Source organism: Physella acuta, unplaced genomic scaffold, assembly GCF_028476545.2.
Source record: "Physella acuta isolate Inbredline_101_S28 unplaced genomic scaffold, ASM2847654v3 ptg001085l, whole genome shotgun sequence".
NCBI lineage: Eukaryota > Metazoa > Mollusca > Gastropoda > Physidae > Physella > Physella acuta.
The window spans coordinates 48,022-71,001 of record NW_026732602.1 but is presented as its reverse complement, the minus strand read 5'-3'; positions in this window follow the sequence as shown (position 1 = coordinate 71,001).

Here is a 22,980-nt window from a genome sequence, read left to right as displayed (position 1 = left end):
AATTACTGATTTAAAATTTTAAAAAGTAATTAATTGAAGAAAAAAAAAATCTTCACTGTTGAATTTGGTTTTCCATCACGTTTCTTGACGGGCTGTTGAGGCTACGTCCGTAAGGGGAGAGAATCGTTACTCCAGCCCGCGTCAATAGAGGGGAGATAATCGAACCGTTAAACAAGACAAGAATGGAGAGAGTCGGTCAACAAGGCTAGAGACATGGACCAAATGCAAAGTTTGTTGACAGAGGCGTGGACAAGTGGGGGGACGGGAATATTCCACGAGTTTGTCTGTGATTATTCATTTTTAACGCAGAGGGCGCTGCCTGCTCGCGGGTCTTAAAATAACTTTGGGGATAATGAAGAACAAACGTGCCTCGGATTCATCAGTAGGGGGCTATGGTGGTGTGGCGGAGGGCTTGTTTAAAAACGTGATAATTAATTCGATGTTTGTAACCTAGTTAGTTAAGTACCTTGGTTGGTAGCCATTTAAATCCAGAACGTTCTATGTCATTGATTGAAGGAGTAGCCTACTTTGGACTAAGCATGTAAAAGAATTTTGAAAAATCTTGGTGGAATCAAGGAACTGAAAAAATGCTAACGGGTTGGCCCTCCAACGTCCTCATCTCACAAATTGGTACAAATCCCGGTTTCTTTTTTTCTTATTTTTTTTTTGTATACATAAATATAAATTGTTCCTGAGCCTCCCCAGCTATAATAAATACCTGGCACGTGTTAGCAAGTATCTTCTCGCCACACACCTATGTCTCAAGGTTCCTTCTACTTTGTGGTCTTAATATTCCTCAACCCAGTCTAAATATAGAAAAGCTAATGCTACAGAAATATTATTTATACCGCGTTCACAATAAACTACAGAACTTGTAATTATTTGTTGATTTTTGTTATAATCACTTCAGCAGACATCTTCAGTTCACTTGTTAAAATTTTAATTTTCTTAAAAGGCAGTAAAAGTCTTTATACATTTTTAACTAGAGGTTCATGTATAAAGAAAAGTGCAATTATGGTTAAATATCTCATCCATCACACGTTAAAAAATTCCAACACATAAAATCTGCTGCATCATTCAAGGACGACAAACTGTGATGAACAAAACATAATGTTGTTAATTTATTAATGATTAATGACTTTTTTTGTTGGTGGGAAAAAGATTGAAAAGAGCGAATGAAGATTCGGCGAAGACAGTGTCGGTGAAACAGGTTCAATGAAACGACATCGTGCCTCAAGTTTTGTTGTCGTTGTAACATTTATATTGTGCAGCTGGGTAAATCCCCCCCCCCTCCCCATCACCACGAATATTAATGTTAGTTACTACTGATAAATTGAACTGTTTAAAATATTTTTTCTGCAATTACTGAACATTATTGTGTTGGATTTCGATGAGCTAACAGTTTATCTCAATTTACACGGTGATCAATTTCATCTCAATTTTTATCTCCCTTGTTTTAAAACAGATCGACGTCACAAACAAAAAACATTCACAATTTTCAATTCAATCCTTTCAGAAAGAGACAGTGTGTGAGAGAGAGATGGAGGGGTGAGTGGCGTAGTGATAGCCACTCTAAAGTAGTGGTTCCTAACCTGGGTTCGATCGAACCCCAGAGTTTCGGTGAGTCAGTCTCAGAGGCTAGACGGAGGTCAAGACACACCCGACTCATATGATTTAAGATCGGATTTTGTCAGCGCAGACGATAGAACTATAAAGAAGGGTTCGGTGAATGTTTTTATGAAACTGGTGGAGTTTGGTACCTCCAAAAAAAGAAGAACTACTCTAAAGCATATCAAGCTCACGCAAGAACAGTCAGAAACTAAACTATCAAAGTCCCTCCCTCGACAGGAAGTCTCACTTTTGCATTATACAAAAGCAATGTTAGAAAACGAGTTGTAGACGTTATTTCGCGTTTTACAAAACTAATAAGTTATAATAGAAATTGATCAAAATACTCTATGTTGACAGAGTTCAGACAAGATTTTAGAAAATATATCGATGTTTTAAGAAACATTCAATAGCAATTTTGAGAGGGGTTGTAGGCTGATGTGTGACGTCATTTTAGTCGGGAGGGTGTGGCTTTTTGGGACAACGTGTGACGGAGGGGGAGGGGGGGGGGGGAGGTTAAAAATCGTCAAAAAAGCGTGACGTCATTTTTGGATGACCCCTTTTTTTAAATCCTGAACCTCAACCAAACCTAACCCTGATCCTAACCATGCTATGTACTCTACACATAACATCAACAACAGTACCATCAGAAAAACACTAAATCGTATTGTCCCATCACAAGTTCACAATATTATCCCCCACCCCTAAGTTTTTGTTTTGGATAAAATATGACTACCCACATTATCATGACATCAAGCTTTTACCCTTGACCTTGCTCAAGTTCATCCAATTATCGATGGTTGGATTCGAACCTTCGTCACGCTCTGCTGATTGACCAATGAAAACACTGGCATTCTTTGTTTTTATCTATTACCTCCCCTTGCTTATTTTTGTTCGTAATCTCGTGGGGATTGTGCAGCGCACTAAATACAACACTTGTGTGTCAGCTCAATCAAGGGAAATAATACAAGATTAATCGAACTTGGTAATGGCAGAGTTGCGCATCTTTTCCTGCGTAGTATCGCAATCAATGCAGTGGGCTTCGTCATAAAATTGGTTCGGTGTGGAGGGGCGTGAATTAAGGGAGGAATGTATCTGCATGTGTGTGTGTGTGTGTGGGGGGGGGGGGGGGACAGCTTCTAAAGACCCAACCACATCACAAGGGGCGTACCCGTATACGGCACCCCAAGGACCATGTATTTTTTTTATACAGCAGCGGCATTTCGATTTTGACGTGCTCTCAGAGTTTTTCCAGGCATCTCCCCGAAGAGAGTCTACCGCCCCCCCCCCTCCTCCGAACGAAATGGAATTTATATAGAAAATATATACTTTAATCGTGTCCGCCCCCCCCCCCCAAGAAATTTTAGTCCGCCCCCCCCCCCCCCCCCCCCCGCCGAAAATTTCAAGTGCCCCCCCCCCCCCCCGGGAGAAAAATTTCTGGAAGAAACACTGCGGTGCTCTTGTAAAATTAAAACGGAAGGGGGGTGGGTGTTGTGACGCTCACCTCCCCGTACTCACTTAGATACCCTGCCTAACAAACTTACTAATACTTAGTATTTATGGGCTACGCTTCATTGAACAGCTCTCTAGGGTGACATTAGTCCAGTGAGAATGACAGATCAGGAAGAAAAGTGACAGGGTGCATCAATACCCAACATTCTTTTGGAATGCGATCCCTCTTCTAACAATGTCTTCAACCCCACCTTTTCTCTCCGTGTAGCTTTCTTATTCCCCTTCCCCCCCCCCTCCCCCCAGTTTTATTGGACTCTAACTCAAAGAGGTATCAGAAAGGTGAAAAAAAGGTTAATGTTAATTAATTATTTCATTAATCTCCCGTCTTGTATTTTATAATCGCATTGTTGTAACGAAAACTATTTTTTAACACAATTTTAAAAATAAAATCTCGTCACAATTTTCAATTTTAAAAATAAAAAAAATTGTCAACTCCTTCCCCCCCCCCCAAATCACCTCTTCTTATAAGCACATCTTCATAAAAGTCATATTTCTATTTCCCTTCCAGATGTGATTTCTTTAAGGCCAAATGCCACCCCCTTCCACAAACAGACACACACTATAAATTCTATTTACAATTAATAAACACTGATTGTAGTACTACCTAGCTGTATACTATAACTAAGAAAAAAACAACAACACACCAGTACCTTACCATTAGCCCTTGTCTGCCCGTCTGAAAGACCCAAGTCCTCAAGTCGTGGAAACTCACTCAATGGGACGTAACTCTGGGAAACTCACTAAATGGGGACCGTAACTCTGGGAAACTCACTAAATGGGACGTAACTTTGGGAAACTCACTAAAAAGGGACGTAACTCTGAGAAACTCACTAAAAAGGGACGTAACTCTGGGAAACTCACTAAATGGGACGTAACTCTGGGAAACTCACTAAATGGGACGTAACTCTGGAAACTCACTAATGGGACGTAACTCTGGGAAACTCACTAAAAAGGGACGTAACTCTGGGAAACTCACTAAATGGGAAGTAACTCCGGGAAACTCACTAAATGGGACGTAACTCTTGGAAACTCACTAAATGGGACGTAACTCTGGGAAACTCACTAAATGGGACGTAACTCTGGGAAATCACTAAATGGGACGTAACCGCATGACGTGATAACAAGGGGAAGCCACCTGATTTCATGGCGGCCGTCATTATGACATTGCACTACTAATCGATACAGCTACATGATTAAAACAGTTTTTTTAAAGCTTCGTTCTAACCGAGGGTGGGACGGATAGTTGGTCAATGGGGTATGGGGGAGGGGTATATCGACCTGACAAGCTATGGGAAAATTAACTTTGAATTTTTTTTTTCATTTCGGGAATGTAAATAAATTATAAATTATAAAGAGTGAAAAGCAATAAGAAAAAAAAATTTAATGGATATTTTTTTTCCGAAGAATAAAAAAGAGATAAGAGATAAAGAAAAGAATGTTATAAAGAAACAGATTAGAGAGCGAACAATAGGAAGATAGGGGATGAGGGGGGGGGAGATAAATAGAGGTAGTCTAGAAAGAGAAATTCATTAGGAATTTCTTAACCAGAAGATACTTTTTATGTATAAATAAGAAAATGTGCGGAAGGGGGGGGGGGAGGTGGGCGTTACCCACAGACAGGAAGTCAGACAGGTAATTATACATGGTACAAGATGGATAATCAAAAGGTAATGGTAACATCAAATAGCCAGTAGTTAAAATACAACCATTGTAAGATTATCACATGTAACCTTTACCCAGAGTTTCTCCAAGGCATCTCTTCGGAGGGGGGGGGGGTGGGGGAGGGGGTTGGGGCGAACGCCACCGCCCCTACACCCCACCCCCCTTGACTGAACCAAAGGAAATTGAGTTTATATTAAAAATATATACTTTTAACAGTGTCCGTCCCCCCCCCCCCCCCGAAAATGAGTGCCTCTACCAATGTCTCCCAGCTCAAACCCCCCACCCCACACAACCTCACACAGCAGAACTACCGCTAGCAGACTGCCGAAATACGCCAGCGTTGCTTGCAAACATCAAGTGATTTTGGTCACGTGTTTGCAAGGGGTCTATTAATAATTAAAAAACATATCCATTTTGTTAAACAACAATCCATTGCCGGAAAGCAAGGCTATGCATTGCAGAACTTCACTTGTTGCATCATTTATGGAATTTTTGTTTTCTCAAAGAGATTTTTCACAGGATCATCATCATTACCACAAAGACACATTTCTACAAAATTTATCAACTGAAAACAAAGTCCTTAAATAATACATTAATACAGTGGCGTCACCAGGTCAAGTATCATCCTGTGTAGTAATTGAGTGCGCAACACACCCTCCCCATCACCCCCCCACCTTACCTTCGAAAATTTTGCATGTTTCGTTTAGTGTCACCACTCCCCCTACTAATTTATTATTTAAACTGGATACACCATTATAAAATGTACGACTTTTTTATTTAGTGTCACCCCTCTAAATGGTGTCACTCGCTGCAGGCCGCACTACCTGCCCCTACTTGTTATGCTACTGCATAAATACATACACTAATTCACTTCCGGAAATAACCTGCACACAGGGACATAACTCCATATTCTACCGAACTAACAAATCGTACATTACAAGTTTCCTCCCTTTCCCCTTATGTCAACCCCAAACGTTTTATTTATTTATCCATCTTCATCTCTACACAGAACTACCCCCCCACCACTACCTCTACACCCCGCCCCTCACATACATGAATACCCCCACCACCACCTCAACCCCCACCCCTCACATACATGACTACCCCCCACCACCACCTCTACCCCCTACTCCTCACATACACGACTAGCTCACCACTACCTACCATCGCTTCGCATATTTTTTTCCGTGTCCGCTCCTTGTTTACACAATTGTCGTCGCGCGCCGAGAATGGGGAATTCCCAAATCTTCGGGGACCATTTTTTTTACGCGTTGACAATCTCTGGCGTGCAAATCTGGAACATTCTGTAGTTCTAGTCTCTAAACAATTTTTTTTTTTTTGCACACATGGATTGAGGGCTGCCACTCCCCCCCCCCCCCCCCCGCCAACATTTATAACGTCACCTAATCGAATCTCAACGGAGTGTATTGTCCCCACAATTTCTGGCGCCATTCTCGTCGATATTGCATGTTTGCACGCGCGATTGCGAGAGCACGTGCTGTGATTTAAGAATAAATATTTTTGTGTGACGTGTCGATTTTGTTACAGCCCAAGTATGGAAAGTTCCGGTAGTTTTATAAAACTAAAGCAGGTAATGGAATACGGAATCAGATTATTGAGATTATAGGCGCTATATTTATACATCATATATATATATATATATATATATATATATATATATATATATAAATGTATATATATATATACATATATATATATATATATATATATATATATATATATATATATATATATATATATATATATATATATATGTCGTCTAAGACCTGCCACCAAACCAACGGTCAAGACGCTGTGCTGAAGTTTGTTTTAGGTAATCTTAAAAGTCGTATAACCATGACCTTTGACTCTTTAGGTCTCTAATTCCCTTTATTAAATTTAGGTCCCGTATAGTCCATCAGCGCTTTTATCCGTCGTCCGTCTTGTCCGTACCCCCTGGGCATAGAGGAAACCCGTCTAATGTACCAAGTGCTTAGTGACAACTTTTTCTGGCGAGGGGGAAAAAAGTTACATTTTTATAAAAATCTCAAACTACTAATGTGTATAGCTACTGTAATTTGTTGTACAGAGTAGACTGATAACTGTGACATTATATAAATTGTGATTTTGCGGGTTTTTTTCCGTATTTTTTTTCATTCAATTTTTTTTTTCTTCTATGTGTTCTGAAGCTTTGAATTTATTTCAGTTTCTTCGAAGTATTTTAACATTTAAATTCAAGTGGATATAACTCCGTATTTCACAACTGGCGCTTATCGTTCATAATAAGGTTTATAAAGTGAGTAACATCCACACGTTTGGGTAATCTTGCAGCCGTCACTTAATCTCAAAATGTTGTCATAGAATAATTTACTATTCGTGTACTCATTTTTTAAATCACAATATTTTGTACACGATAAAGTGACCTAAAAATATCGAAACGCAAGATCAAAGAAAAATAATATACAAAACGCAAATAATAAGGGTGGGGGGGGGGGGCGGACCGCACCGAGTGACACCATTTAGAGGGGTGACACCAAGGCAAAAAAGAGCAAAATATATAGAGAAAAACTTGAAGGGGGGTGCAAATCGAAAATTTGAGGGGGGGGGGTGCAAATTGAAAATTTGAGGGGGGGGGGTACAAATCGAAAATTTGAAAGTTTGTCGCTACGCCTTTGGGGGTGACACCATTAAGTACCGCACCGGGTGACACCCGACCTCGCTACGCCACTGGTGTTGACCACACCTTCCCTTCATATGCCGAGGTCAAGAAACATGAAGTCTACTTCATCTGCCCAATGGTTCGCTAGGTCTAAATAAGAATATTTCCTGACGTCTAAAAACCCAGCAAATGTTTACATTCTGTATTATAAACTTAGTAACCCTCCTACCGATTGTATGTTTTACATTTCAGATTTCAGTTTCTTGACTTGAGCGTCTATCATTCTCTGTCTAACCAGGACAAAGAAAACAGATTTTTGTAAAAAAAAAAAACAAAAACAAACAAGACTTTCTCTATACTTTGTATATACGAGAAAGTAAATAAAACTACGAACATTTTCCAAAACGGAACGAAAGTTTTGACTGTAATTTGTAAAGATTAATGTTTTTAAAAAGTTTGGTGTGGATGAGATAAGATGCTATTTATCTAGATTAGTCGTGATTTTTGTCTACTGATTTAAAAAAAAAACAAATTTCAACAAAGGAAGAAAATCTTCATACCTGTCGGAATTAGAATTGAGGCGGTCTTTAGTTTAAAAAGTAGGGAAGAGTCATAAGCAGTAGAGTCTGTCTGTTTCTGTGACTCACACATGTAGATATGTTTATTTATCAAACACTAACAATAGAGGGCCTTTTTAAAATTATAATTGTCCAGTGTCTGAACACAAATATAGATTAAAGCCAGTTGATCGAGTGTTAGAAAAAAACAACGAATTTTATGTGTGACAATAACGACAATTTTTTTTTCCGAAAACTCGTAAAAATCGCATTCAGAGAAGATAGTTATTTTGATGAATTGAAACTATTGTTAAAAAACTTTTGAACACATAACGGCTGATAGGCAGTTGCAGTAGAGTGCATTTGTTTCTTTGACCTCCGCATATGATTGAATTGTTAAGCAATATAAGTCCACCTTGTTACGGGTCATTGTGAGGTCAGATTAGAATAGGTTAGAATAGTCTCGAACCTAGGGGAGAGTGCGTGTGTGAGTTGAGTTCACCCTACTGTGTAGTAACCCCGGTGTGTTTATGTATTGTTATCCCAAGGTCGAATGCGGGTATAAATAAAAGCGTGAGTGAACGAATGTGGGAGGTGTGCTGGTTAGTTGGTAGCTGGTAGGACGAGGGCTACTCTGGAATGTATCTATTTGATACCGAATAAAAGTATTGAACGTAAACACGAGGCGTTGTTGAGTTGAAACTAACCAGGACGTAACACACCTATCTATAACATTACCAAAGTGAGTATAAAAACTCTAGAGCTTGTTGGATCTAGAAATTGTCTGTCTATATGAGCCGATTGTGTTATCACTTCTATTAATGCCTTTCCCTGATTTAAACCGGTTACCTGACAGATCAACCGTCGCGTCCGTACGCTCTACATGTAGACCATACCGTTCCATACGTTTTGTACACGTTAAACGTCTGACTATACGGGGCGGGTGCTGATATCTGTGACATAGTGCACCTGCCCCACCCCACGGAATAATGGCCCAAACCTGTGACACAGTGCACCTGCCCCACCCCACGGAGAAATGGCCCAAATCTGTCACAAAGTGCACCTGCCCCACCCCACGGAGAAATACCCCAAACATGTGACACAGTGCACCTACCCCACCCCACGGATAAAGGGCACAAATCTGTCACAAAGTGCACCTATCCCACTACACGGAGATATGGTCCAAGAGCGTTCACTGCTGCAGCGGGTCATATGGGATCGGCCAATTAATTATCTTCCCATGTCAATCAGTAGCTTGTAATGTTAATGGCGCGTGCCCCTATCTCAAGGTCAGAGCCACCGGCCTCTAATCTCAAGGTCGAATGAGCTGTTATCACCGCCGTGTTCTCACGTGCGGTAGTCACGTGATGACGGTAATAAATTTTTTTGGGCCGGTCATGTCACGTGTGTTTAGGGCTAATCAATGGAGGGGGGGGGGGGGGGGCATTAGGGGGAGGGGGAGGCTTTAAGAGTGGGGTGACTGGGGAAGGGGGGCTGGGGAGGGTTCTTTAGTGGAGGGGAGTCTTTAGGTGAGTGGAGACTATGGGAGGGGAACAAGTGAGGAAAGGGTACAATCGGAGGGAATTCGGTAAGGGGATTGATTGGAAGAAGGAACTGTAGCAGAGGGAAAAAGGAGGGGACTTAAACATTGGGAGACTAGTGAATGGAGCCTGATGGGGGTGGGGGGGGGGAGGTAAGGGAAGATTTTAGTGAAGGGAGCTAAAATAGAGAAAGAGGGGATTTACGGGAGGAAGTCTTTAGGTAAAGGAGACTTATAGGGAAGGTAGACACGAGGGGACTGAAAGGGAATGTGGGGACTTTAGGGGAGAAAACCTACTGTGCAATATTCCAGATAAAGTTTTTGATAAGGCTCTGTGAGCTATTTTTACTTTCAAGTTCGCTGTGAGTCAGATATATATTTACATGTGGTCAAACGATGCGGACATACAGAGCGAATATATTTAACAGCGAAGTTGGACAACTATCCCAAAAAAAAGTATGTAAAAGTAAAGTATAGGCTACATGAAGCCCGATCTCCTAAATACCGCAGTCCTGCTTATAAAATATTGGTAGGGGACTAACCTGACAGATCGCATCGAACGCTGTTTTTTTTTCTTTCAGTCCAGCCCTGCATTTTTCTTAAATTGAAATTTCTTTAAAGCAATAAAACATAATAAAGCGAAAATTCGATCTCTGTGCTGCGACCTTGCTATAACTCTTCTACCCCTACACCCCCCCCCCCACACACACACTCCTCCCTAACCGTCAATTCTGTTTTCTCATCCTTCTTTCTTTCCCACGAAAGCTACCCTAAAATAAATATCAACTTTGAACCCCATTTTTTTTATTGAGAGGGTGGAGGTTGCGGGTGGGGGGGGGGGGGGGGGTAAGTGGGAGGGGTAGTGTGTGTGTGTGTGTGTGTGTGGACCGGGGCCGTTATCGTCTGATTTCCACCAAGCTGAAGCCCTCGTGTGCGCTCACACAGAAAAACACGGGCGTCAAAGCGCTCACAATATGGCGGTCACGCGCCCAAGTCCTATAAATAGCGCAAGGCGGGCGATAACTCCGGTGATAAACGAGTAAGTGTTTACGGCTAATTGCCGCACTTTGCCGGGATTTTCGGGGGGTGACAGTAAAAAAAAAGTGGCTTTTGGTGTCCAGGCATATGTTTCTGTTTGACCAAGTTGGACGGGTTTTTTTATACAACCTGATAGCGGTATCGATTTTTGTTTCTTTGTTCTTAAATCAAACGTTTCAACTTTGGGAAGGGAGAGGTGGGGGTGAGGGTGGGTGGTATGGGGGGGGGGGGGGGGGGTAGCGGTTATGGAAGCAGGGTTAATAGGTTCGGTGAAGATTAACTCCCGGGTCCCTAGGATTCAAGTGTGTGGGGGCAGGGTGGGGGGGAGCGGGGTGTGGGAAACTAGGCAGAGTCCTGTTTTAGTGTGTGTGTGTGTGTGTGTGGTGTGGTGTGTGTGTATGTGTGTGTGTGTGTGTGCGTGTGTAAAAAGGTTGTGCTGATACTATCAGGATTAATATCGTTGTTAAAATGCCAGTCAGCTGATAAGGTGAGAAAGAAATTAGCATCTTGAAATGCAGTAAAAATAAAAAATAAATTAACTTTTAAGTTTTTTTTTTTGCCCGCAGCTGCAGAATCAGGGGAGGGGGGGGGGGAGGGGGGGTGTGGCAACGTCCATTGGTTAGGACATGAGCACGCTGTATTTTGTGTTGATCATATGCACATACAAACATTTAATCACAGGTTTCACAGTTTCCCGAAATGGTTAGATTTTTTACTTAACCAAATACCTACATTCTGAATTTTAATTTTTCAATAGACTTAGATCAAAAGTAATTGGTTCAATTTTTTCTTGATCGGCCTTATGAGCATGGTAAAATATGTTAGAGCAACCGGGTTAAAGACTTAATTAGTCTCATTTAATTGGTTTAGAAAAGGAATAACATGAAGCCTAAAATTCGCATAGGCGCTACTAATCAATAAAAGTCAAAAGTAACATACACAATCCCATCCTTTAAATGAAAAAGACCCCAGTATTAAATAATGAGATATTATTTATAATGTATATCTTTTAAAAATATAAAACAATGTACGAAATAAAATCAAATAATAAAACACCAAACCATTATGTTGAACTATTTTTTGGAATCTGACCATAACCATTTTTAAATAAACTGTTTTTTTTTAAAGAGCACATATTAAAAAGTAAGTCGTCTAATATTTCCGGGGCTCTTAGCTACGGGCCTCTCACTTAACCCTCCCCCCCCCAGCCCTCATCCCCATTTTACTGTACTGGTCTGCAGAAGTCTAAGACACTGCAATAAAAAAACCTCATCACGTAATGAGCCATCAGATGCTATCCGTCAAAGTTTCTGGAACTCTTTTATTTCTCCGTGTCTTCACCCCACTTTCCGGACAGCGGAGAAATCATCCCCTCCTCGTTAACCTTATCATCGAAATCCCTCCCTCCCTAACCATAGCTAATTACTTCATATCCCCCTTAATGTTCCATCTCACCCCCCCCCCCCTACCCCTTACTATCATCTGCAAGCCTTTTAAAAAAATGCGATTTTTTTTCTATTCGCGGTGTCTAGTAGAAACGCATTTAGAAATAAAACTGGCTTTGCGAAATGAAGTCTTTTCGGAATTTCTTCGCGAAAATCACGCGAAATGGGCTGTCAGTGACGTGTCAGCCGGCAGAGTAGGACCGGGTCCGGCTCTGAGATTTCTTGACACTTCTGCGCATGTCTGCCACTTCGTATAACAGTCTGCCCATGCTGCATCTGCTGAATGGATGTACGAGTCCCTGAAGCTGGTATGGATAATGATGGGCAGTGGCGTAGGCAAGGGGGGGGGGGGTTAGGCGGGGTTATAACCCCTCCCATGGACTCATATATATATATATATATATATATATATATATATATATATATATATATATATATATATATATATATATATATATATATATATATATATGAGTCCATGGGAGGGGTTATAACCCCGCCTAACCCCCCCCCCCCCTTGCCTACGCCATATATATATATATATATATATATATATATATATATATATATATATATATATATATATATATATATATAAATGATTGTATACGTATGATAACATGTTTGAACCCCTACCATGACCAATTCCTGGCTACTCCACTTATGATGGATATGGATGGGAGAAAGACGTTGGATGCTAGGGGAATGTGAGTGAAAAGTGGTATTGGATAGCTGGGACAAGTGGATTGTGGCGTTAAAATGGTTTTGGAAATTCCGGGAAAAGGGTTTGTGGCGGTAAAATGGTTTTGAATATTCCGGGAAAGTGGATTGTGTAGTAAAATGGTGTTTGAGATTCTGGGAAAGTGGATTGTGATTTAGAATTGGATTAGGATTGCCCGGAGAGCAGAGATTTAGAAGTAGAAACATGGTCAACTTTAATCGGTTTTGAGACGGCGCGCTAAAACCTTTTAAAAGTCTTAATAACAGAGTTTTGCTTTTGTTAAAATAACTCGTTTGTATTGGTTAGATTCAGCGGTTTCCACATGTGTGTCAATATACAAATACTCATAGCTACTAGTACAACAATAACATGCATTGGCTTTGAGTCATAGGAGCGACCATTCTGTAACCACAAAATTTTGAGACTAAAAAAATAACTAAACTGTGACGTTAGGATAGAGATAGAAGAGCTAAATAGAATAGTTAAATAACTTGGGAACCTCGAAAGACCCACACAATTGCTTTGCTTAAATGTAGGTTTACAGCCTACACAAAATAAAGAATCCTTTTTAGACGTAGCGTTCCTTTTTTGCACATGAGTACAAGGTTCTTGACTACGGCATGTGAAGGAGAAGGGTGATCAGCACAATGCCCAGCCGCCTTTACTTTCCCTAACATCACAGTTGGATGGACTCAGGGACGTTCTTGGGCCCGGAATCGAACTCGAGACCTTCGGGTTATCAGCCTAGCCATTTACCGCTGAGGCCACGCCGCTCCATCCTACACGAAATATTGATATCAGATGTATAAGCAGATTCGATAAGCTTACTAACGTTTTCCTACGGCTGTTGTAGCTTTATGTAAGCTTGTAAAAAACGATGTTGTCGTTTCTACTACATTGTAATGAAAATGGTCGTGGGAATATCCGGTTTCTTCAGGACAAGAAAAAAAGTCTGAGAAGACAAATAAGGCAGACACGTGTCCTGATCACGTGACAAAGATTGTCCGAAATTGTCTGTGGTGTCCGATGGACATTTGCAATTTGATGACGTCCCCGCCACGTGCGTCCACGGCCATCGTCCTCTCACACTTTTGCTGGACATTCATGTCTGGCAAGCGCTTTTGACGGACCGAACTGTCGGATAATTTAGACGGACCTAGGGTTCGGATAATTTAGACGGACCGAACTCTCGGATACTTGAGATTATCCGGAAACAGAGTCAAGCCACTGGATTCATAAATCTTCGATCTATCTGATTTATGATAAAAGGACTTTTAGTTCAATAAGCAAAGCATCTTTGTAAGTCAATTTTACTGAAGTGAACCTGATATCAATTTGTTATAGCTGCTTTATAAGAGAGTTTTTTTTAAAAACTTGGCAAATTTTGAATTTGTAAACGTCGAGTAATTTGAATTTTAAATTTTCGGCCGAAGTCAGACAGGATTATGTAAGCTACCCTACTTTGATAATGTGTATGGTTTTTAGTAGTATAAAGGTTTACAGTTGGGGGCTAAGATTAGGGTTAGGTTATGTTAGAACGTGTGTCGGGAATTGCGTTGACAACAGTTGTTTAAGTTTATATTTTACTACCCTATTTTAGGACCAGTATTATTAATAACATTCACTGGGTTGTAGACATGCAGACTTTGAAACACAGGACAAGTGGTCATTTACACAAAAATAGTGATATTTAAAAAAAATGAAACTCTGTTTTAGTGTGTGTGTGTGTGTGGGGGGGGGGGGGGGGTTCTGTGAGTGTGTGTGTGTGTGTGGGTTGAGTGTGTGTGTGTGTGGGGGGGCTGAGTGTGGGGGAGGGGGCTGAGTGTGTACAATGTGCTGGTGACGCCAAGACCAAAAATAGAAAAAGAGTAAAAAAAAAAACTAATTAATTAATCCCAATAAATAGCTGACGTCCTGAATTATGGGATTTTCTAAAACCAGCGACTGCGCTACGCCAGTTCATCTGATTCCGCCCCATCCCCCCCTTACCCCCTGCCACCATCCCCACCCATTCTCACCCCAATAACAGCAACAGTAGTTTTAAAAAAAAAAGAAGATCGTCTGGCCAAACGAGCCCCTATGATGGCAAGTGGCAGTTTTTCGGGCGTCCATCCGGGTCCTTTGTCATCGTTATGTCCACCATGTTCTGTATCCCCCCCCCCCACCCCCACCCCGGACCCAAGGAAGCGTGGCTATGGTTCTTTTATAAGCGCCAACAATTCTTTTACATTAGAGAAATCTAAGGGCGGGAGCAGCGGGCAGAGAAAATGAGATGGAGATAGAGATGTATAAAGAGAGGAGAGATGATGAGGAAGAGAGGAGAGAAAGAGAATTTGAAAGAGATTGAAATAAAAAATAAGATTTGGAGATAAGATGAGAGTTAGAGAGAGAGAGAGAGAGAGAGAGAGAGAGAGAGAGAGAGAGAGAAAACCGAGTAGAAAATGAAAGAATAATAATGAGTGAGAGGGATATAAATTTATAATGACTATGCAAGCCTATTTTTTTTTTGATCTATTTTAAATCAGGATTTGAAATAATCCAGCTATGTTATATAACATAATGTATGTTTAACGGCCGTAGATGCATTTGAATGCATTTTGTCGTGGGTTAAACTAATGAAATGAGACGGGCGTGGTTGTGTAGTAGTGTGCATCACTGCTTGCCCGAAGGTCTCGAGTAGGACGTCTCTGAATCTACCCAGCTCTGATGGGCTCCTGACATATGACTGACTACATTATCCCTTTAAATGCTGAGGTTACAGTAACAGATGAACTCTACTTTATCTGCCGTATGTACCGCTAGGTCTGAAAGGATACCTTATGGTTCATGTGTTATAATGCATACATTTAATTTTATATAAAAGAAAAGAAAACTTTTATACAAGACAAGCAACACTCCCTCTCAGAGGAAAATGCTAGTGTGCAACTTGTGTGCGCGGTGTTCTAAAAGCCTTATACAAGGATATACGTATTTTACAAAAAGACTGCGCGGCAGGTTCAAAATTACTGCGCGGCCGGCCGCACAACCGCGCAGCTTAGAGGGACTACTAGACTCATGTAGGTGGTAAGGGAGGTAAGAGATAAACTCAACTTTAAGGGAAGTAAAAACAACCGCGCAATGACTGATACATTATCCTTTTATTTACTGAGGTCACAGAAGCAGATGAACTCTAAGAAATAGGCTTAACCTCTCATGAAGAAATACCATCTTGAACATTTTGTAACATATATAAATTACAATTGCATTTCTCAATCAATGCCGTTATACTAAAACAACGCTGACAATATTCAACAGGCGCGATCTAAAGCTCACTGAATGATAGTCTTGATTAGCTTGAACTTTGCCCCTTACGGCTTGTTATTGTTTTTATTAACAAAACAATTCACGGAGCACCTTCCTCCTTTATTGTCTCATGTCAGAGATAATCATTACCAAAAGCCATTATCGCCCATGATGCTGTGGGGTCGTTCAATGGGAGATCACTCTACAATTATGAGCAGTCAGCGTTAGTGGCGTCAAGGAGATACATTTTTATCTGTTTGCAGATATGGATCTCGGTTTTTACTTAAATGGTAGACTTAGTTTTTATTTTATATATTGTGAAAGTTCTGGATTATCCAACGGTAATCACGTGGGTGTTGATCTGTGTACATTGGAGTAGTCTTTGTCTCTTTTTCGTTCTTATTAATTCTTGTGTTGGAAGGGATTCCCTCCAAAACAATTAAATATTACGTGTCACTTTGTTAAACGCTTTAAAGGCCGTTGACTCCGATTTCAGCCTGCTTTTCTTTTTTTTTTGGATGTTGATTCCACAGAATTTATCCAAGCAAGAAAAAACTACGCCGACCTCCTATTTGAGAGGTGATATTGTTGTAAAACAACAGCAACCAGTAAATCTCATAATAAGCCATATGAGTCACGACGACAGCCACATGTCACTCAAACAACGAGTAGTTATGTATAGACGAAGGGATTTACCACATAACCATAAACTTTTAATGACAGTTTCGGTGAGCTTGGTTACAGTAGCAAAGATCTTATGTTAATTAGTCAGTGACAGTCGTTACCCACTTTTTTTTTTAGCGTCGAAAATAATCTACTAGAGCAAGTGGCAGTTGTCAAAGTTATGTATCAGTAGGATGGCACCGACACGTAATGACACTAATAGTTCTTATACACACAAACTCTGTCTGTCTGTCTGTCTGTCTGTCTGTCTGTCTGTCTGTCTGTCTGTCTGTCTGTCTGTCTGTCTGTCTGTCTGTCTGTCTGTCTGTCTGTCTGTCTCTCTCTCTCTCTCTCTCTCTCTCTCTCTCTCTCTATATATATATATATATATATATGTATGTATATATGGGTAATTTTAAAATATATTACCGTACTCGCTAATGGGCCCGGTTAATGCTGAACTAGCTCACGACAATCCCCTTTTGTTTTACCCCGAGTTCCCACAAGACCGGATAATGCCGGCTCTAACATCCAACACCTTAAATACACCGGGCGATAATCTCTCGAAGCTTGGCTTTTGCTGTGTGTTTATGGCGGGCGCTGCCTTATGATCTATGAATAATCCAACAGGTTTTAAACTTTTTCATTATAAACCTGACATCGCTTGCAGTAATACTTTTATAATAATATACGTTTTTCCCCAGTAGAATATTATGTATGTACCGTATATAAATGTTCCAAAATGTTTATTTACATTGTTCTTATTGCAGAGGAAGAGTAAGAAGGAATGTATGCTTTTTTAAATTAATTTTTGTGTGTGCCTGAGTTTCTCCAAGCATCTCTTTGAGGGGGTGGGGAGTCTACGAAATGGAATTTATATTGAAAATATATACTTTTAACAGTCCGTCCCCCCCAACCCCACCCCACCCCCCACCCCCGGAAATTTTAGATTTTATTCGCCCCCCCCGGAACCCTCGGTAATTTCAAGTGCCCCCCTCCCGCTTCCCAAGGAGAGAGCATTCTGGAAGAAACACTGTTTGGTGTGAACCTCAAACATGTTCCTTTTAGTATACAGTTTTCATAATCGGCTTTTGAGATGTGATACAGATTTAATTTACAATAGTAAAAACTTCTTACTGACATATCCTTTCATTCCGTAGTCAACTTTACCGTATACAACATTTGTAATTACAATTTTATTTTTTAAATCAGACAATGCAAATAGATAGAGGATTACCAATTTTTGTTATTTTCCTATCAATGGTAAAAAACTTAATTTTTATTTATAAAAAAACAATATTCTCCGCACATGGGTGTCTAGACATACAACTGATTGTTAAAATAAATTATAGTAGCAAATTTTAGGTTGTTTGAGCTTTAATAATAAAAGACAGCTACATTTGAACGCAGATTTTGTATTTTGTTTTACGTTTTTTTCGTCTTCCATTAGAGTCTAGTGTCTAGCGGGAATAAATGTCGCGTTGGTTGGGAATTGCGTCCCTTTGTAACACAGGGCACCCACTGCGTTCCCTGCAAGACGTCTGACTTAGTTTCCTCCCCTTAATTCACACCAGTTTTTATTTTGTTTTTGGATTTAGGACAATATAATTTTTAATTAACTTTTTGCTACGCCGGTAGCTGAGGAGTCAACCGCAATGAATCATGAAGTCTGTCGATTTTCTGCTAGCTTTAACAGTAAATAAAAAATAATAATGAAAGAATCAGTTTGGCTTCAAGTATTATACTACAAGAAAAGAGTAACTAGTGTATGTCAGATACAATATTGTTGTTACTCTTTATATATATATATATATATATATATATATATATATATATATATATATATATATATATATATATATATAATCAAACTATCATTTACTCTTATTTATTTTTTCTAGGGGGACTTCCCACCGCCTATTCGGACTTACGTCCTAGTGCATCATGGCATTTTATCAATTCCTAATGATCATTCTTTTGTTTCGTAGTTCACCTGAAATAAAATTCAGGTTTTTTTAAAAAACAATGATTGCGAATAGTATTCAAGTCGAGACGAAAATGAGTGACAATAAAGAAATCAGCTAACGGTATTTTGCAAGTCTTGTAAAAGCTTTAAAATAAAAAAAATACAAAGAAATAAATAACAAAAAACAAACTACATGTGATGAGCCCTAGAATATATACGACTAGACTTCTTCTAATTTCAACACGATATGACGTAGACCTACACATGTGTTGGTCTAACCTGACCAGGAACACATGTGGCCATCTGGCGGTGTCTGGGTAGGTGAGACAGTCTGGACAACTTTGACACGAAACTTGTGACACTTGGGTTGACGCGTAGTATTGGAAACAGTGGTTAGTTTAGTTTTATTATTATCAATAATTGACCGGTTATATATATATAATTTGTGGTTAACTTAGTTTTATCTTTATCAATTAATGACCGGTTGTGTGTATAATTTTGTGGTTAGTTTAGTTTTATCGTTATCAATTAATGACCGGTTGTATATATAATTTGTGGTTAGCTTAGTCTTATCAATATCAATTATTAATGAACGGTTGTAAATATAATTTGTGAACTTACAGATTAAAATTTGTGTTAATCAGCATAATATATAGGTAAAAAAAAACTAATCTTTTTAATTACAGATTACTTAGCTACGCTTGATTACTGAAGTAGACGTCTGAAAAGTTTAAACTTTACGTATAACTAAATAAACTTACAGAATAACTTAAGACCCACAAATATAAAGTCTTGTAAACCGCCAGGATAATGTATTGTTTTTTTTTCTTTCACAAAGTGGCTAGAGTTGCAGTATCATCAGCGAAAATTGACTTAACGTAATGATTTCTAATTAAACTAAATTTGAAAAAATAAGTTAAATCAACATTTATTTTCCTGGTTAAAACAAAGTAAACTGAACTCTTTATAGTTTATAGTTACATAGGGCCTAACTAAATATGCCCCCAAGCACTCCTCCCTCGCCCTCCCCCCTTCCCCCTTGAGATGAGCATCCCACGTGCCGGCCATTCGCCCGCGAGCGGACACGACTGCTAGGCCCGGGCGCTTTCAAAACCGAGACGGCTGTCGAGACACCACGTGAGGAGTTGTGACGCGTCCCCGCTTGTTGATGGCTGGGTCCACGCAACGTTTTTTTTTTCAAGGAATCAAATGGAATTGGATTTGTTTTTAACTAATTGACCGGGTGATGGATTCCGTGGCATCCACAGGGATGGAAGTTTAATATTTCATACGCGCCGAAATTTGAAAGTAAAATTTTCTTCGGTCGTTTTTTTTTTTCTGTGCGTGTGGACATTGTGAACTTTTTGCGACTCGTGCCGGCTAATATTTTAAATCATATTATTGATATTAACAAAGCCATATCTAGATCTAGATAGATCCTATTTGCTTATATCCCTGTACTCGTATTAAAATACGATATTGATATTATCTTATTCTTATAGATATACATGATCCAAATGTTTTGCTAAGGAATTAGTGAAGTAGAAAAAAATAATTTAATTATTTTAATTGAGTGAATTTTTTCCTGGAGAAACTGGCTATTTGTGCTGCTGTGTAGATTCTAGGTTCATCGACATCATATGTGGATAAATACCTACATAGCTTGTGACTTGTGTGTACACATACATGATTGTGTGGTGACATAATCTACCTGATTCAAATTTATAAGTTGCATAGTGGATTTATTTTTATATTTTTACATTGTGTGATAATACTTGAGGATATGTGGCAACATTTTGAGTAGACTTCAGGATATTATACCGTGGACGAAACGCGGATATTGCATCTTCTTGTGAGTATAGATCTATATTTTTTTTAGCTTAAAGTTTGTTCATCGTTGATGGGTTAAAAGTCTTTGTGGAGCTGATGGGTGGTGTTAAGCCACTATAATAATCACTATTGACTATTGATCGTTGAAAGGGGTAAAGTAGCAATGATTGCAACAACATATTAATGCATCCTTCAGCTCAAAATCTAAGGCTTAAAGCACCGATCTTAATGCACCCACTCATTTCCCCCATCCCAGTATTTTCTTATTGACATTTCATTGAGCTCGACACAAAAGTCAGGTATCCTCTTCTGATGTAAAATAAAATAAAAGGACTAAATACTGATGAATCATTTAACATGGAATCATGGTTGTAGGAATTAGCCTCATTTGATATCGAATCCAAATTTAGGGGAGCTTATGCCCTGGTTACTGAAAATAAGTTCTTGATGTCATTTATTTGCACATATTCATACCTTATTAGCATACATTCATACCTTATTAGCACATATTCATACCTTATTTTGCACATATTCATACCTTAAACCCAGTAATGAAAGTTACACTAACAATATTTAACACATCTTTACTCTTTAATTAACGAAATTCCTAATTAAAAACCCAGTTCATTATGAAGAGCCTGTTCACATGTGTCTATACCTCGGATTCACCTTTTAAATAATAATTTCATTTTTTTTTTGCTATTTAAAATAAAGAAAAATAAAAAAATAACCCGGCCCCAATAATTAATGTAAATTATTACCCAGAAGGCCATATTTAATTACATCCAATCAGAACACGTGTTGTGTTGAAGCAACAGCTGGTGACATGGGCGGGCACTAAGGCAGGACCAGGGGCAAGTTGGGACACAAAGCAACCGGTCGCTAATTATCACTAATTAGCCAAATATGCCGTTTAATATTGCCTTATGAAAAAAAAGCATGACAAGTATTGTTAGAGTTCATTATTACTTTTTTCTTATTTAGTAATTTTGGTTGTGATTTCGGAATATTGTTCTGGCCAATTAGTTGGTCGTTGTTTTAGTGTTGAGCATTTACTATTTACATTTATTAATTTCACATAATGTATACATCATGTTTATATGTCTTTATCCTTGATACAAATGATCAGCAATTTGTTTCGTACAAAACAGCTGCAAACAAATCGTGTAAGACCGTAAAGGGACGTACATTATGTTCATTGCTGCGATGTATCTGCTTTAGATTCACATAATACCGGAAAGGTGCAAAACTCGGCATCTATAGAATGCCTAGCTTTTTTTGTTCCTTAGAGTTTCCGCAGTTGTTGAGGTAAAAGCTGTGAAAGCATCACTTGCCATTTTCAGAAGGCTTAAGTAAACTGTTGTCAATAAGACTAGACCTAGATATAAATGTTGATTGATTTGGATGACTGTCAGTGGCGTAGGCAGGGGGGGGGGGTTAGGGGGGGTCATAACCCCCCCCCCCCCCCCATAGACCCATCTATATATATATATATATATATATATATATATATATATATATATATATATATATATATATATATATATATATATATATATATATATATATATATATATATATATATATATATAAAGTATGAGGGGGGGTGCAAATCGAAGGTTTGATTGGACCCCCCTTCCCCCCCCCCCCCCCCCCCTTGAGAAGATCCTGGCTACGTCACTGATGACTGTTGGTTGAGTGAGTCTTGTGATGAGCATTTTTAAGAACTCTTTGTCCTGCTGGCTCTGAGATTTCAGTCACACAGTGTTGGTTAGAATGTTGATCATTTTTGTTTTTCAGCTCAGCTAAATCAAATATTGATTTGTGGTCTGCAAGTTGTTTTGAAACTGGCTTGAAGTGATTTTTCCACGATTCATTTACGAACTAAATCTAGAATTAGATGTATTCTAGTTCTACTAACTAGGCCTATTGCCTAGTACGATCGAATCCAAGAATATTTTACTGAAGCAAAACGTTAACTACTATTTTTTTTTAAATACTTTTATTTGCAATTAAAACAAGTAGGTACATCAACATCAAATTTTTCAGAGAGGGTCAATGGGACAGTGAAGCATTTTCTATGTAGGGAAACAACTTAAGTTGACTAGTTGAAAGGGTGTTGTAGTGGTCGCATTGAGTTTTCAAAAGATTGCAGTGTGAAAGATGAGGACTACAACGAGGTGATCGATCGAACCAGAGGATTAAGTTGATGTGAGAAATCTCTTAATAATAAAAACTAAGGTTGAAATACCGCTAATGTTTTTGTATTTTACATTTTTGTTTGCGTTTTAATTTTCTCCTCAAAAGCTACTACATTTTAAATATTTTTAGCGTAAACATATTTCCTTCATTAATAAACTACCAAAAATAGTGATATTATTTTACTTTTGTATTACTAAAATGCTTTAATTGACTTACTAATTTAGTTGTATGTTGCCTCCCTTGACTCCAATTATTTGGTTTTTGTTCCATAGGGGAGGTAATGCATTTTCTATCT